Raw genomic sequence first — 13,689 nt, forward strand, 5'->3', positions numbered from 1 at the left:
TTATGATTAATTTTGATGAATACTTTTATAAAGTATATTCTAAATGATGTAAATTCCCTGAATTTGAAATTACAAACTTGGAAAGTGAAATGATCATTAGAAAATTTTAAACTATAGTAAATAATTGTAATGAACATTTGACTTAAGAATGATCATACACACACAGATGCATAATTTTGTATTAAATATAAAGAATTTAGGTCAAATGAATTTCTACTCACATTCTGTCTTATACCTACAAAATCTGAAGAATGTACCTTCCTGAATTTAATTAAAATTCCATAAGAGAAAATTCAACCTTATTCTGTCAACTTCCCTATCTCATTATATTAGAGTAAGGAAAATAATCTCTTCCTCTTAAATATTAGTTTTTGATTTTTGATTAAAAAACAAAAACAAAAACCTGTCCTCCCTGCATGCTTCCAAAGTAAATTTCAGTAGTGGAGATAAGCGTTTTTTGTTTGTTTGTTTCTCGTTTTTTAATGAATCTAAAGATGTCAGTTCCTATATACAAAGATCCTGTATTTTGTCATCCCTATTTTACAACGAGGAAAATCAGATTACAACTAACAAATAAACTCCAATAATTTTTCTTACACACACATCAGAAAAACAAATTTCCAGGGCAAACTGCCTCCCCCAAATCTGAAAAAGCCAGGGATTCAGAGAGTCCCAACAGAGACTTTGTTGCCCAAGATCTGAAGCAGAGGTCACTATAGCCATAAACTGGTGGAGAGATTTCAGTAGCAACTTTGAGAAACTGCTAGAGGCTTAGTGTGAACTATCAGGAGATGACTAACTCCTGGGAGCTGCAGCCTGAAGGTTTGGGGTTGTACCTCTATGTTTTCTATGAGGTTCTCATGGTAAATAGAGCCAGGAAAATATTTTGAAAAAAATCCTTGTGAAATTACCCTAGAGTGTTCTCCCTAACAACAGTCTACTCTTCAGGGACTGGAATGGCATGGGGTTGGTTAGAACAGAACAGAAAATGGAAAAACTGTCCTTGCCACAAAATCTCAGGTAGAAGAGGAGCACTCTCTCCATTCAGCCCCTTTGACATTACTATTGCACTTTACAGAAGAAAAAATAGTGTGAAGGTCAGATTTCATGGATATGGACACACTCATGACTGGCACTTAGTTTTGAGATTAAGGATTCATTACCATCACAACAACAGAGCTCTAGTATAGTGGGCTACAACTTAAGTTATTGAAAGATCCAGACTCCCTGAACAAGAATATTCAAAAGAGGTCAAAATCAAGACAGGATACAAAGGTAAGAACCAAGAAGTAACTTAAACTCCTTGCATGGTCAGCGAACAAAACTATATAAATTCCAAGCCTGAGAAAGACTAGCAACAATTTTCACACTATCTGCCTTATGTACATTAAATCTATTAATAAGTGTTCATCATTCAATGAAAAAATGTATAATAAGGATTAAGACAAGAAATAAATAACAGTGTGAAGAGAAGAAGCAAGTAGCAGAACCAGATTCAGATACATCAAAGCCTCTAGTATAAAAGGCAGAGAACAGAAATGCAAAAACAGACAGAGCATGGAGATGTGAACTCAGAAATTGTTATGGTTTGGATGTGAGGTGTCCTCCAAAAGCTCATGTGTGAGACAATGCAAGAAGGAAATGATTGGGATATGAGAGCCTTAACCCAATCCATGGATTAATTCCATTGATGGGATTACCTGGGTGGTAACTGAAGGCAGGTAGAGAACGAATGGAGTAGGTCCCTGGGGACATGTCTGTGGGATATTATTTTGTATCTGGCTACCAACATTCCTCTCTGCTTTCATCATGTGAGCTACTTCACTCTGCCACACTCTTCTGCTATGATGTCCTGCCTCACCTCAAAACCTGAGGAATGGAGCCAGCTGTCCCTGGACTGAGTGCTCTGAGACAGTGAGCCCCCAAATCCACTAATTGTTCTTGTAAGATCTTTTGATCATAGCTGCAAAACTGCTGACTAAATCAGATCTCAAAAATTCTCCCTCTCTCTCTCTTTCTTATATATAAGCAGAGATGAACTCCAGCAGCCAGATACAATATCAAATACTTTTCACCTACCTATATCCACCTCAAACTACAGAAAACAAAAGACAAGGAGAAAATCTTGAAAGAAGTCTAATGGAAAAAATACTGCACCTATGGACAAGCAAAGTTAAGAATTATAGGGACTGGAGTATAGTTAAGAATTATAGCTCACTGGGGTATAGAATACGTGCCTAGCATATCTGAGGCCCTGGGTTTGACCCTCAGCATAACTTAAAAAAACCAGATGAATTATTTCAACTTATTTCTTCTTTCATCTAAAATTATATGCAAGCAAATGAAGAGTACAGTGAAACATCTAAAGTGTTGCAAGAAATCCAAATTAGTTTCATATCTACAGTTAAACAAAACCTTCCCACTGTGTACAGTGACTTTCTTCAAAATATTGAATAATGGATTAGGATTTAAAAAACAATACTGTTACACCAAAGAAGCTATATGTACCACTCATATATGATATATGAAAATGACACTTTATGTCTGAGATTTTTCTGGTAAACACCCACAAACCTGACTTAATCATGGGAATATAGCAAGAAAATACCAGTTAATTGACATTTTGAAATAATATTTGTATTATGAACTCTTAATACATAAAAATGTATAGATCTGTACTGTTCAATATAGTTACTTCTGGCCACATATGATAATTGAATGCTTGAAGTGTGACTAGTATGAGTTAAGATGGACTATACATGCAAAATAAACCACAGGTACCAAAGAATTAATATAAAAGAAGGGATACAATTAGTCATTAAACACCGATTATGTACTGAAATAATAATTTTTATATTTGAGTCAAATTACATTAAAATTAAATTTGTTGATATTATTTACTTTAAAATGTTTAATCAGCACATAAATCTATATATATTCAGGTATGCAAAACGATCGTATGTATACACACATATGTGCACATATCACGTATTGATCACCATGGTCTAATTAATATAGCCATTACCACTCATAGTTACTATGATTTCCAGCATTTTATATGTAGTAATTGGAACATTTCAAATTACATATCGTCCATGTTCCATCATGGACCATATCTATTTGATAGCTTTATACCTAACTTATAAATCTTAATTTTCCTTACCATGTTCATCCGATCTTTATAGAAATCTCTTAAAACATCAATCAGTATAAATGTAAAAAATATCAATACCTTAAGCATACCATATTCAAACTGTGGATAACCAAATATAAAGAAAAATAAATTGAAAGACGTTCTATTAAAAAAAAAAAAACACCTTAGCTCTTTAGGAGAAAGCATGGAATTTATCAGACATTGTTAAGAAACCTTACAAATAAAAAAACACAGCAACATATTTAAAGCTTTGAAATATAAAAACCACCCAAATAAAATTCTGTATTCAGTAAAATTATCCTTCAAATGTGAAGCAGAGATCAAGACTTTCTCAACAAAAATTGAGGTACTCTTTGATAGTATACCTTGCCCTGCAAGAAGTATTAAAAGGAATGCCTCAGAGGAAAAGAAAATATCACAGCTCAGAAAACAAATCTACATAAAGACATGATGAGTATTAGACAAAGTGAAAGAAAAATGCAAAAACAATTTTTTCTTATTTTTAATTAGTCTGACTCCATTGTGCTAATACTAATTAGCTGTATTTAATTCACATATATACAATTATACATTTTGCTCTCCAGCTCACATGAAAAACCATCCAAATCAAACCACATTCTGGATCATAAAATACACCTTAACAATCATACAAGTAGAAATTACACTGCCTAATCTCAGATCACAATGAATAAACTAGAAACTGACAATAGGAAGATAGTGAAAAGCCCTGAATACTGACTGGAAGGGTAAAAAAAAAAAAAAAAAAAAAAAAAAAAAAGACTTCTAAAGTGACATGAGACAAATATGAAATCTCAAGAGAAATTTAAAACCATTTCAAAATAATCAAAAATCAAATTACAAGTTATAAAAATTTGTGGGGAACATTAAAAACAGCAGGAAAATTGGTAATGTTGAATGCATATATTAAAGAAGAAAGATCTGAAATCAATAACCTAAGCTTCTCTCTTAGGAAACCAGAAAAAGGAAGGCAGACTAAATCTTAAATAAAAGGAAAAAAAGAAATAATTAAAATTAGAGCAGAACTCAATGACATTGAGAACAGGATACCAAAAGAGAAAATTAATAATAAAAAAGATGGTCTTTTGAAAAGATAAAATTTGTAAGAATCTAATCAAGGTAGCTAAAAGGAGAGAGAGAGAAGGAGAGGAATAATAAATTACTAATATTGGAAATGAAAAAGAGGCCATTCCTAAATATTCTCTGAATGTTAGAAGGATAATAAAGTAATATTATGAATACTTATGTAATCAGAAATTTGAAAACCTAGATGAAATGGAATAATTTCTTGAAAGACAAAATCTACCAAAATGCCTACTACAAAAATAAGTAGATGATCTGAATGGTACTGTATATATTAAAGAAATTGAATGAATACCAACAAAGGATTATTGTATTTTAAAGTTAAAAACAGTATATTTCTTCATTTTTTCCATGTCTAACCCCTCTCCTCTATGGATCAGCATCCACTTATCAGAATATTCTGCCTTTGGTTTTTAGAGATTGACTTATTTCATTTAGCACGTTACTGTCCAACTCCATCCATTCACATGCAAATGCCATAATTTTATTCTCTTTTAATGCTGAGTAACTTAAATTGTTGAGGATGGGGATATTGCTCAATATCAATATCCAATAGAAGCCAAGATCCTGGAAAGTAAGAAACTGCATAGACATCTACCTTTCTCAAGTGCCACAGGTTAATTTTATCTTTGAAACTATCAAATCTTGGTCAGAATGGCATATCCCATTCATGAGAACCTTATGTGATAATTCAATCAAGTATTTGAAAAAAAATTCCTTCATGTTCTCAGAATAATAAACTAAATATGAAGTAAAGGCAAATGTAAAAGACATGGAAAGAAAATGATGAAATGAATAGATGAAACAAGGAGGAAAATATTAAAATTATTTCTAGCAAAATTAGTTAGTCGTTGATAAGTTCAAAGCCAAATAAGATATACTTTAACTTGTGAGGAAAAATGGTGATAAAACTAGATTTAAAATATTTGGATTAAATTTTAATCATATGGTGTTTTGTGTACAAGCACATGTAAATCAAGACCTGACAGGTTACATTTTTCAGGGGTTCTTTTTGTCCTTCCCTTCATATTTTTTCCTGGTTCCTCCTGAACTTAGTACTAGCTACCCAATGTTATCTTACATTAGGATCCTGAAGCCTAACTTTCAGATACCTCAACGATGGATATACTGGATTTTGGGAAAAACAATTTTCACAAGACAAAAACATCGTTTAGATTTGTCAATAACAAGAACAACTACAAAGAGGAAAAACTCACTATAAGAACATTCAAGACTTGGGGTGGGGGGGTGCTTGGGTTGTGGCTCAGCTGTAGAGCCCTCACCTGGCACGTGCTAGGCCCTGGGTTCCATCTTCAGCACCGCATAAAAATAAATAAATAAGGTATTTTGTGCAGAGCAGCACACCCCAGCAACTCACCCTCGACGTCTTTTTCTTTTAAAGGTCTTCTCCCACAAACACGAAGAATGGAATCCTCAGGCCAGATGGACCAAGTATTTGTTGAAGATCAGTGTAGAAGACTCGCAGTTCAACACACTGCATCTTCTCTGCCCTTGTCTTCTCTGCCGCCGCCGCCGCCGCCGCCGCCGCCGCCGCCGCCGCCGCCGCCGCCGCCGCCGCCTCTGCCGCCGCCGCCTCCTCTGCCGCCGCCGCCGCCGCCGCCGCCGCCTCCTCCTCCGCCGCCGCCGCCGCCTCCTCCTCCGCCGCCGCCTCCTCTGCCGCAGCAGCAGCCGCCGCCGCCGCCGCCGCCGCCGCCGCCTCCTCTGCCGCAGCCGCCGCCGCCGCCGCCGCCGCCGCCGCCGCTTCTACCGCTGCCGCCGCCGCCTCCGCTGCCTTCTCCTCTGCCGCTGCTGCCTTCTCCCTTCTCCTCTTCTGCTGTCTTCTTCTGCTGTCTTCAATCTTCTGAGAAATGTGTCTGGCACGGGGTCTTATATAGCCCTTGGGTTACTGTGATTGGCTCAAAGTTATGCTAATTAGGGTTCGAAAAATGTACCAATGCTATTGGTCCAGATTTTGGCCAATCAGGTTTGGAAATGATCTAATGCTATATTCCCACCATTCATTCATGTCTGCCCCACTTCCATTTTCTCAATGGAGGTTGAGTAGTGGGAAGTTGAGGTTGTGGACCCAGCTGCAGTGATGCATGGCATGGGCTTCTGCAGCAGGCCTCCCTGCTGTGCCAAGGCCTGGCTGCTGCAGATGACAGGTCTGACAGGTCAGGGAGCCTTTACTCCCTAGGCACTGGCTCCAGGCAGCAGCAGGGCCGCTGGAACTCTGACCCACCCAGGCCAACACCCCACCTCTCTTGCTTCTTGGCAGGGATTAGTAGACAGGCTGTGTGACTTTGTAGCCAGGGCCATCAGTGCTTAAATACACAAATAAGAGAGACTTTAATGGCAGGGGGAAGTCCTGATAAAACTGGACTTAAAATATTTGGATTAAATTTTAATTATATGATTAGGTGTATACGCACATGTAAATCAAGACCTGACATGTCTTGCAGAAAATGAGCAACAACACTGAGGACAAAGCCAGGCACAGTATTGGTACTCAATAAATTTGAGCTATTGGGTATGCATGTGTATCTGGAATGTTTTCCTACTAGAGGAGAATGTTACAGTCAGCTCTTGCTGTGTAACAAGACAACTCAAACATCCTGTCCTCTCTTCCTGAAGTAAGGTTAGCACTCCTGTCAGTAATTATAAGTCTGGTACCTGGCACCTTTCAAACATGGAAGACATGGAGTACAGGGTCATCTGTGAAGGACTTCATTCCCAGATCCTGATTCAGGGCCCAACACCATAGAAATAGACCACAGATGTCATCATCAAGAGTGTTGGCTCTTGTGTTGTAGCCTCACCTTGTTCCCTTCCTCCTGGTATGGGCTGGAGGTTGCAGATTCCCCAGGAAGCAACTACTGGGATGGACAATGTTCAGGACATTTAATGGGATGGGAGGGAGGAAAAGGATTGGGGCTGGAGGCTGAGGATGTCACTCAATGGCCGAGTGCTTTCCATGTGCATGAGGCCCTGGCTTCTGTACCTAACAGCAGGATCCCTAAAAAAAGCAAGTATCATAGTGAGAGAGACTGGGCTGTGATGAACCTCAATAAAGCCATCAGCCAACCCTGTGAGGACTCTGAAGATGGGCCATCACTCTGAGTGTGGCCAGGGTCTGTGTTATTATTACCAGGCTTTACCAGTCTTTGGAGGCCTGCTGTTTTGGAAGAAGATGTAGCCTTGAGCAGAGGGGGCACTTCAGTGGAAGCCAGTGCCTGGAGAGAGCTGGAGCTGGAAATATCTCTCTGACACCATGAGTGCAGTGGAATATGTCCTTTGTCCTGAACTGGATCTGCACAGCCTGCAAGAGTGACACTGGTCTAATATCTCTGGACTTCCTGTTGTATTTCGGTGATGAAGAGAAAACCAGTACACCTTCTTCCCCAACTCCCAAGAAGGTCTTAACAAATAAACCTGGAAATGCCACCAAGTTTCTTGGGCTGCTGTGCCAACATTTACACAGACAGGCTTGGGAGGAGGCACTGCTGCTCCAGGAAGGGACACCACACCCTACAAACATGAGGGGAAAACACAATATTATCTTGATGGGAAGCCCCTGTGCATGGGTTCAGTACCCATTCTGGGTTCTCCAGGCTGACAGATCACAGTGGAAGAACTGAGCCTCCTGCTTTCAGATCTATGAATCCTTGCTAAGTCTTCTGCTTCTAAGACAATGATATAGCCAAGGTGCTTTGGTGGATATTTGTGTGACAGTGACAATGTTTCCTGATCACCAAGATCCCAGTGGCTATTGGGCCATTCCCTGACATATCTATCCAGGCAGCAAAGAGAATGAGAAGTTTAGATCATGGGGAAGAATCTGGGCAGGAAAGGCTTGTAAGAGGCCATCCATGGGGGATCTGTAATAATGGCAGCTTTCCCAGGCTGAGACCAGTCTGTTAATTTTTAATGATCATGTGCTATGTACCAGGCTCTGGGCAAAGTCCTTCAAGTACTTTGCCTTGTTGAATCCTCAGTACCTTCCTACCATTTTGCTGACAATAGAGCTGAAGCTCACATAACCTCACCAGTGGCAGTGACTTCAATGGGATTCAACTTTTGGAGATCTGGATCTACAAAGCCTAGGTTAGCTCTCAGTCACTAGATGCATCATGTAGCCTGGCTAACATCTGTACATTGAGGAAGTTCTAAAGTGAACTCGGCCCATCTTGTCTTTAACTGGCTGGCCATGTAAAATGACAATAGCATTGTGACACAGATAACAATGCTATACATGTTTCCCCTTCTTCCTGCACACTCTTTCCTCTGTCTCTTACTCTCTCCCTCTCTTTCTTCTCTGCTCATTGATTGAAGGTCTATGTTATGTGAGACACTGCAGATATACAGAAACTGAAGCCACTTGTCCTCTCCTCTCTCTATCTTCTGGGAGCTGCAGCCCTAGGAAAACCAGACACACAGACAAATGTTTACAAAGCAGTGAGAACTGTGAGAATGCAGAGATTCAAAGAGAGGTCCTCAGGAACATGCAAAGGCAACTTAAGTGCCTGGAAAAGCTTAAGCAAGGAGCCTCTTGAACTTTGACTTGACCTGGGTAGACAGAGAGCCCACTGGAAAAAACAAAGGAGTGGGGGAGACCTAAGCCAAAGGAAGGCCCAGTACCACAGCAGGTGTGCATCCATGTAGAAGCAAAGGAACTGGTAGACTGGGGAGATCTGGGCTTGGGTGAAAGTCTCAGATGTGAGGGGAAGATGGCAGGGCTCCAGAGAAAGCTCTTCTGGTTATGACAGGTCTGGAATGCCATGCTCAGGTGACCAGACATAGGACTGGTGATCCATGACAGATATTTAAGTGAGAAGGGATAAGATGGGTTTCATGGCTTGGAAAGATTAGTAAAGAGGTGTGTGTAAGCTGAACAGAGGACAGGAACAAACTGGGGAGAAACTGGAGGCAGGGAAATGAAGCCAGAGATGGCTCAGGTGGAGGGGGGGGGTCTTCTGTTCCCCATGGCCCTGGCCTCTGAAAATCTGTGTGTGCCAATGGGTTCAGCAGGGCCTGCTTTGCCCTCTGCAAGCACTTGCCTGTGTGAATAAGATGGGGCTAGGCAGCCCTGGAAGAAGCCATCCTAGGGTGGGCTTTCAGGCTGCCCAGTCCATAGAGACGTTTCAAAGTTCTTTGAACACTCTCAGAGACCACCATGTCTTCCAAGCTGACCTTGCCCAGGTTCTCTGTGTATTTAGCTTTATTTCCATCAAAGACCTTCACTAGAGTCAATAAACAGGTTGGGCCAAAATGGAGGCCACCCCGTTATCTTATTGAGCAGCCCCATAGCTAGTTTGTCCCCAGCAGAGAAGAAAGTGTCTGGCAATAGTTTCTCTCTTCCACCCTGAAATAAAAGTCAATGTGGCTGGTTTTTTTCTGCTCTCAATTTTTCCAGCCACCCTCACAAGCCAAGCCTCAATCTATATTAATACTATTACTCGGGATGACATTTTCTCCTACTGTCCTTCTGTCTTTTTTGTCTTCCTCCTTCATTCCCTAATTTGCCTAATGTGCATAATTCAAGCCTGTGTATCAAGTCATCCACAAAACTATCACATTACTAAGTTCCTTCCTCTCTATCAACCCCATCTCTGTCTCTCACAGAAATTAGAGGGAGGTGACTGCAAACCTGCAAGGGCAGGAAATAGAATTATGAAATGTGTTAATTGGGACATCAAGTCAGCTTTTATTCCAGGCACTTCCATCCCTAAGCCACTTTGAAGCTTACCCTTGTGACACTGATTCTCATTAGATGGTGCTGTTAATGGTGAGTGGTGTTTACACATGGTATACATATGTCATGCCTAGGCCGTAAGACTGGTGGGTCCAGATGATTGGTGGGTCCAAGAGGAGGACAAAGACAGCCAAGAGGGTCCACGTAGTAAAGGGCAGAGATGGCAATGAGAATGGGCATTAGGGAGAAAGCATGCTGGGGAGGTGAGGTGCGGGCTACAGAGATTCCACCAAAATACATTGTTTTAAACTTTCCCCTTTGCATGAAGTTCAGGGTCTGCAAGTTCATTGGCAAAATACATTACTTTATTTTCCTCCTTCTTTTGTGTTCTCCTCATGCTCTTCCCAGCCAGACATGGACCTGCTGCCTGCTAGGCTTCTCGGGAGTCTAAGCCAACACCTTGCAAAGTGGTTGAAATGAAAGTTTGTGCACATTGCAGTGGGTGGGGGGTTTCCCATGGAGCAATGGGATATACAGTCAGGCATAGGATAAAAGCCTTTCTCTCTGCCTCCTGGTAGGGCTTAACATTAAATTTATCTGTTACACACAATTCAACACTGCCCAATATTATTATCATTCTTCTTGTGTTTGTTTCTTTTTTAAACTTATATTTAATTTTTTGTATGTAAGAAATTATACCATATTGTTTCTTGTAGACTATATTTACATTTTGAATATTAAATTCAATAGCACACAATTATTATAGAAATTTTAATGAATTAAAGGGAAAATTACACACATTTTAAGTTACTAAAATTACATGAACATTGGATATTTTCAAGTTCGAATTATAGAAATTCACAAAAGATTTACTATGGAGACCAAGCTAGATAAATTGAAAACTTATTTTAAAAACATATTAGGCAATAAAGAAACCTCCCCAAACTAAATCAATATTTACTTTTTTATCTGAATGACAGATTAAATACAACAGATCAAATAAAATGGAGGGTAAGAAGGAATAACTGACATTTTAATTACTTTTAAAGCTTAGAATTCTGGGGGGTCCTAAGTACAGTCCACTAACCCTAATCCTCAGTCCATTATTAAGTTTATGATAATAATTTACTAAAGAACAAAATAATTAATTCATATTCATATCCAGGTTATCCAAGGACTTCACAAAGTATGACACATTATCTGCTTATGGGCACAGGCAAGAATACCAGATTCTCACGGAATAGGGATCCACAGAATTTGAGAAGGGTAGAAGAGAAATTAAAAGTATTCATTAAAATAAATAAATCAAAGTAAGGAAACTATCTGGGGTTGTAAGGGTAACCTAGGCCCATTTGATGAAAGTTTTAATGACCTTCAGGATATTTCAATGGGAATGATCCAAAATGAACTCAAAGAGATAATAGGAAAAAATATCTGAAGAGATAATAACCAAAAGTATCTCAAGTTTCCAAGACATATCAACTCACAGAATCAGGGAGCTCAAAAACCTACAACAAGATAAAACAAATATGACAAGACAGACACATCACAATAAAATGGTTAAAAAATAACAAAAAAGCAGCCCAAAACTAAAAACATGTGTTAGGTAAGAAGACAGTCGGTTTCTCAATCCAAATAATGGAGAAAAAGAAAATGAAATATTATTTTTTTTTAATTGATGAAAGAAACCACAATAAAAAAGACTACCTACAAAAAAAGAAAATACCTAGAAGCTATAACAAAGAGAGATTACCTTCAAATAAGAACAAATAATTTTCAACTGTCCAAATCCAAAAGAATTGTCAGCAAAACTAATTGTCAATAAGTATTTGTAATGCTGAAAGTAAATAATAGCTAGAAGCCTGAACCTACATCCAGAAAATAAAATAATATCTCATTTTGTGAAGTCTCTTTTGTTTTTATAAAATCAAATGAATAATTATGGCTAGTAATGAAAATATAAAATGAGTAAATATGGTACAGATTTTTAAAGTAATCTAATTACAAAGTATCTGTTTCTGACCTTCTGGAAATTCACTTAAAGACCCAAGATCTGGGTCAATTTCTGCAAAGTCTTTGAGGTATCAGTATCACATGCTATATTTTCATTTGTCTATCCATACTTGGATTAAAGTATATTATTCATTTAATTAAAATTAAAGTATCCTATTTATTTAAATAAAATCTTATTGCATTTATGACTGTCAATCTGTTATATAGTAATATTTATATATAAATTAGTCTCAGATGACCAGCTAAAACATGTAATATAATGCTCCAGGGAATACATAAATATATCAGTTGTTTGACATGATAAATGAAAATTAAATTCTGTCACTGCTTACCTTTTGTTGAAAATATATTTTATACTGAAGACATTTTGATCAAAGACGCTAAACAGAGTTAGGGGAAAAGATAAAAATGTCATTGTTTTATATATCAGAAATACATTAAATAAGGATATGTTCTCATTAATTTATGTCATTTAAGTACACTTAAAAATAATAATTGATTTTTATGATTTATATTTGTTCTACATTAAATCTGATAACAGGACACCTTTCTTTAACTCTTGTTTCAGGGACTAAAGTGTACATTTGGGCATCTTATTTCACATTTTGAAAGCAGCACTATTGAAACATTAGGGCAGATTGTCACTCTAGAAAAATGGATTATTTATCCAGGTAATTGTGTCATTCATCTAGATTTGAGATCTGTTCCAGTGTTCAGAAGATAAGGACCAATTTATTTTTTTCCAGCATGAACACCAAACATCTGGATTAAAACAAAGAAAAAAGTGGATATCAACTCAGATACATCTAAAGTTAGGAGCATTTAAAAAATTCAGTGTTATTTTTTTATTCAGTGTATTTATATTTTAAAAAATAATTTCCTACTTAAATTAATTGAAATTTTAGTATTTATTTGAATATTGTCAACTTCAGAAATTAAAGTACTATAGAATGAATTGAAATAATAAGATTTCATTGAAAATAGTTGAGATCATAGGTACTCATGTAGTCTTCTGAATATGCTTTAGTCTTATATTGTGCCATATAAAACAACATGTGCCACTTAACAGCCTTATGTTAGCTCTGCCAAAATCTGAGCTTACTCTGAAACTAGTATCAGAAAATATTGTCTTCAATAACTATTTGGTTTAGATGTGATAGACGAAAATACATATAATGTAAGTTTTATCTTTATAGTTCATAGAGTAGCTGCTAGTTCTGAATTTTTATTAATTAATAATATGGACTAAAGGAATTTGCTATCTAGTATTTTCAGTTTACATAGCTGACCTATATTTTACACACACATCAGAGCATGTGGAAGTATCATGACCTTTGCAAAGCTCATTCCTACTATTTCAGGTGACAGCTATTATCATTTCTGCTATCAAGATTTTATAAAATATACTTGTTAGGTAGAATATTGACCCTCAAAGATGCCCAGACCTAATCCCTAGAGACTGTGAACATGTTACATTATGTGGCAAAGGAGAATAAAAGTTGTTAGACATTCTTTAAATTGAGAGATTAATTTGAATTATTTATTGAGACACAACATAAAGAGAGGAATTTTAAAAGTAGAAGGAGGTAGAAAAGAAGGTGATAGTGACACAATGTGAGAAAAAAATGACTCGGCTCAGTGTATCTGACTTTGGGGATGAAAGAGCTGGCTGAATTGGTGTGACCTCCAGTGACCTCTGGTAACTGGAAAGGGCTAGAAATGGATTCTT

General features: G+C 37.7%; 1 protein-coding gene across 21 annotated transcripts in view; it reads right to left on the reverse strand.

The window, feature by feature from the left end:
* The window catches only part of LOC144373648 (uncharacterized), a 39,255-nt gene extending 33,470 nt beyond the window's left edge, over window positions 1-5,785 (reverse strand). For all 21 annotated transcript variants that reach the window (XR_013433244.1, XR_013433245.1, XR_013433243.1 and 18 more), the window contains exon 1: window positions 5,634-5,785. The gene's annotated coding sequence lies outside the window, so the exon portion shown is untranslated. The remainder of the gene's footprint in view (window positions 1-5,633) is intronic.
* Between the last annotated feature and the right edge of the window lie 7,904 nt (window positions 5,786-13,689).

The sequence above is a fragment of the Ictidomys tridecemlineatus genome, unplaced genomic scaffold (genome assembly GCF_052094955.1).
Source record: "Ictidomys tridecemlineatus isolate mIctTri1 unplaced genomic scaffold, mIctTri1.hap1 Scaffold_450, whole genome shotgun sequence".
Lineage (NCBI taxonomy): Eukaryota > Metazoa > Chordata > Mammalia > Rodentia > Sciuridae > Ictidomys > Ictidomys tridecemlineatus.